Source organism: Ostrea edulis, chromosome 7 (assembly GCF_947568905.1).
Source record: "Ostrea edulis chromosome 7, xbOstEdul1.1, whole genome shotgun sequence".
In the NCBI taxonomy this organism is placed as follows: domain Eukaryota; kingdom Metazoa; phylum Mollusca; class Bivalvia; order Ostreida; family Ostreidae; genus Ostrea; species Ostrea edulis.
Genome location: NC_079170.1, coordinates 41,504,110 through 41,508,895, shown reverse-complemented (window position 1 = coordinate 41,508,895; position 4,786 = coordinate 41,504,110). Strand labels below are relative to the sequence as shown.

Sequence of the window (4,786 nt, the reverse complement as noted above, 5' to 3'; positions counted from 1 at the left end):
TCTATACTACATGTATGTAACATTCACGAGAGACTCCACAATACTTATCTTTTGTGAATGTTGGTATGATGGTATTACTCTGCGACATGTTCCTACAATCTAATTAAAATCAGATCCTAGGATACGCTCACAATCGCTATAATAGGATCTGACATAAACCATAGGGGGTCATGTCTGCATGACCTTTGGATTGGAATATTCATGAAAACTATCAGCCAGTCAGATTGCGCCATACAGACAATGATGGCTATCTAGGCGGTTGTTGGCAATTCGTAAACAAAGTGCTGTAATCTCTCTCCCGCGAAGTTTGTTCCACACTGTAAAATTGTATATTCTCGCTTAACGAATTTTAAACTTTCGCAATAATGCTTAATGTATTCCGTTCATACAAACAGCAAAACGTACGATATGAAATACACCCAAATTAAATTAATTGTGTATTCCGATTTATATATGAATGGGGATGGGTACGATTTGAATAGTTTTACCTAAATAACGCAAGGAATATAAAGCCAGTCGACGTAAACAGTGCATTGTGACGTTGCATCTAGCTGCGATATGTTTTTTTTCAAACCAAAAAAGCCATTTTCCTTGAATTGTGGACACCGACGATTTCAAAGCCGACGCGCTGATTGGCTGACATAAAGTGCATCTGAACATGATCCCTAATCGGGTTATGTCAGATCTACTTACGCAGAGTATACGGCGCGGATCAAAGAAGTCTGATTTTAATTAGATTGCATGTTCCTATTGGTGTAATTATAATATACATCAATGGTTCGCAAAAATCTAACGATAAGGAATGAAGCTGATCTGTAACTATATTCTGCGATATAGATGTAGAATGATCTGTAGTGTATTATGACTTCATATAAACCGCTTTGGATGCATTCATATTTATACTAGACAAAGGTTCTAACTCCCCACCTAAGTTTTGTCATTCACTGGTTTTATTTTCTATTTGTATTTTGACATAGGTTTTGATTGGTTTAAAGAATAACATCTTCTAAAGAAGTCCAGTTTCTTCAATCTTCATTTATTGAACATTCAATTAAAAACACGAAAACTTAACAGTACCCTGAATTTTGAAATTCTCAACAATCAATACCGTGTGTGTCCAGCATTCGCTCGAATAACTGCCTGGCACCTGTTTCGCATTGAGGTCTTGTAATTGTGTAAAGGCTGTGGAAGCTGTCTTACTCGCCTGTCTACCTCGTCCCATATATGTTCAATAGGATTGAGGTCTATACTGGAAGGGGGTCAGTCAATTACGCGGATATTGTGACTCTGCAGCATCTGTTGGGTCTTCGTTGTGGGGTCGCATTATCCTGCATAAAGACCATTCCGCGATTTGCTTGGATGTGCGGAATTGCCACTGACTGAAGGACAAAGTTTTGGTAGCTTGCTGCATTCAGGTTCTGGTGGATTCCAAGAGATCATTGGTGTTTTTGTGTGAAACGATAAACCCGCCCACATCATGACAAAACCACCTCCAAACTGCCCCTTCTCCCACACACATGCGTCAATAAATCGTTCTCCAATTCTGCGGTAGACGCGAGACCGTCAATATGATCGCCTTAAATTGAACCTGGACTCATCTGTGAAAAGAATTTGTCCCCAGTCCGCAGGCGTATACCTCAGATGGCGTCTTGTCTACGCTAATCGAAGTAGCCTATATCTTGCAGACAATATCAAACCTACACAAGGCCTTCTTGCCCGCCATCCCCCTTCCTTTAGTCTGTTTCTCACAGTTTGATCACTGAGGGGTCTTCCATGTGTTCCCAATGTGCGCCTTGCTATTGCGCGAGCTGTCAAATGTCTGTCACATAAATGGGTCACTCTTATGTAGCATCCTGTTGGGGCCGTCGGCGTAGATCCACTACACTCCCAGTTCCATTGAATTTTCGGATTAGGTTTGCGATGGTCTTTTGGTTTCTATTGAAATTTCTAGCAACCTGTGAAAATGATCAATTCAATTGACTTTTTAAATTGTTTCCTACTCTGTGTATCTGAAAGTTTTTCGCAAAAGATCGAATGTAATGGAAGAAAGCAAACCTCTCGTAAACTGCACCCAGCACGAACCATGTCAACTGCTCTTCCACGTGCCTCTGTCGACATGCATCGCATTTGACTTCAGTAATTTTGTGTTTTTCACATACATGTACAAATGAGTGTATTGAGAACAAGAAAACAAAGATTTTTGACTACGAACGCGATCTTGAAATTTTTGCGCTAAATTGGTCAGCGTTTGAGTCAGCAGACGATATTTTAAATCAAAAATTAAATAACTGCAAAGATTTGTAAAATTTAGAAATTATTAATTTAGGGAGTTAGAGATTTGGTTCAGTATATACTTTTACTATATAAAAGATTTAAATGTCTAAAGCATTTTCACTGTCAGTCGGTAATTGATATTCAGTCGGTTTACTAAACCACAATTAATGACGTCAGTTTCACAGTGCGTTGGCGTGTATGTATTACGTATAGATGTATAAAAAAATCAACAATGTAAGTAAACAATCAGTTTTATCCTTAAAAATGTATCCAGTCTATTGGGAGTATAGAGAAATATCGACTGACTGTTATTAACGATATACCGATCTGTATATGTTAATATGTAAATATTCTCGAGAAGATTTTAAAACAATCCGTGCATAATTGGAATTTTAAATTCAACTATTCAACATCTTCCCCTAAAAATCCGACTGATTATTCTTTGGTTTTGAATATCTCTGTTAACATTTAATCATTTTCTATAATATAATCATGTGCAAACAATGAAAATATATTTTTCATCAAATTTGATTATCTATTGTTGAAAGGTTAATTCAAATGATCCTTCCAACACAAAATGGCAATAAATAAAAATTTAGGTTACTCTTTTGATATACCATTGACCGAATTTGTTATCCGCTGCTGTTGCTGTGAGATAGTTTCATCTAACAATCCTGCTGAACTTCCGACAGGTACCGATGTTGATATTTTAAGGTATCCATTGCTAGTTTCTGAAATGAATTACATATAGATAAATCTTTATATGAATGTTTTCTGGGCTTAATTTCAAATAAAAATACAAATGTGTAAAGCTGAGGAGTTGTTGTTATTTTTGAGAATTGATTTGCAGTCCTTATTATACACTCAACATTAATAATGCATCGTGAGTGATTATCTCTCTCGATATATAAGATACCATGTTTTATCAAGTCGTTTGCAAAACAATACTTGCAAGTTTATTTCTTGCGAATTATGATGGATAACACTTTGTTTTATTGATTTACATGTAGGTAATTATGTACTAAACAGTTTGACCACAACAGAAAAAAAACAAGCAAAATTGATGCATCCTCACGACAGTGATAGTGACTTTGTCGGTGTTTGAATTTGGAGTAATCAGCAGTAAACCTGTATCAGTCAGTGTAGAAGCGCCTGGACAGTCTCCCGTGACGCGATGACATGTGTTCTTACATTCCGATGGACAAGCATGAATACATTCTTTCCCGTACAATCCAGGGTAACACGTCTTGGAACAGTTCACATCAAAATATCCGTCTGGACATACTGGAGAAATAAAAGTGAACATCATCAAAACAAAATGAAGTAAAATAAATAGAAAAATAGAGTGACGTAAAAAGCAAGACAGTAGATCTATATACACGTTTTCTTTATGATAAAATGTCACTTATATTGACACTGATTAGTTGTTTAGAGATTACTTTGACTAATATAATGCAATTACTGTCCAGTACTGGAAAATTTTGTAAGATAATTGAATAACAAATTAAAGCTAAAAAATCACAAAAATAATCTGGAACGGCTTTAATTTTTGTAAAATATTGGCTTGATAGATAAAAATTCCAAGTTCTTTTTTCTGATTTGCTATTTGCATCAGAGGAGGAATATTAACAGTGGTAAATAGTTGAGATTTCAAAGTATAAAGGCTGCGGTATTTCATATTTAATCCTCGGCAGTAGTGTGTGTGCAATGATTTGCCCAAATCAAATCTAAACCATTCGAGCATCTATAGATGTTCTTAAACTTGATTTTTATGACAATGGAATTCTCGATGAACTGTCACACACTATGTATACAAAATTAAGATGTTATTTGACGTAAATCTAATATTAACACATATGACACTTACTGAATGTTTTCATAAAGAACAGCTAGTTATATCAACGGTTAATGAATCATAACTACCCTAATCAAGAAATCTTAAATACAAAACACATATAAATTCAGGATATCACTTTCACCCCCGGGTGGGGGTAAACTCATAACCAACGGAGGCAAACATTTTAACATCACTTGACAATAACGTTTAGATTGCTTGATATTCTACACATACAATATAAATATGCGATAAAATGTTAATTTTAAACTTACGTTGGCATTGATTGGTTGTGAAATTCAGAAAGTAGTTTGAACAGCATATGAGATTTTGGTTTTCCCTGAAAAGTGTATATCAAAATTGATATTGATTATTCACATAAGCACTGTTTCGTGTACATTTTGAAGAAAAGAATGTGACAGGATACTTCGTCTAATAAGACACTGAACAAAATGGCAAAAAAACTTATATCTTAATTCAACGTACATTCAGAATAATAACTGATGTCATGAACTGTGATCTTGAATAAATGCAGATTGTGGACAATAATCGCGCGATCGTGTCATTTTTCAAACATGCTAATTTATCGCGTATTATTCATTAAATGTACTTGGCCGTAAGGCTGTTATTACAATGGTGGCTGAAACTGTTTACGTTCTTAAATCCTGATATTGTTTC

General features: G+C 35.3%; 1 long non-coding RNA gene across 1 annotated transcript; it reads right to left on the bottom strand.

Moving 5' to 3' along the window:
- Positions 1-2,788: 2,788 nt before the first annotated feature.
- Positions 2,789-4,279, bottom strand: LOC125654271 (uncharacterized). The gene is made up of 3 exons (XR_008796994.1): positions 4,198-4,279; positions 3,403-3,558; positions 2,789-3,005 (listed from the first exon to the last, which is right to left on the bottom strand). It is a non-coding gene; the product is annotated as an uncharacterized LOC125654271 (long non-coding RNA).
- Between the last annotated feature and the right edge of the window lie 507 nt (positions 4,280-4,786).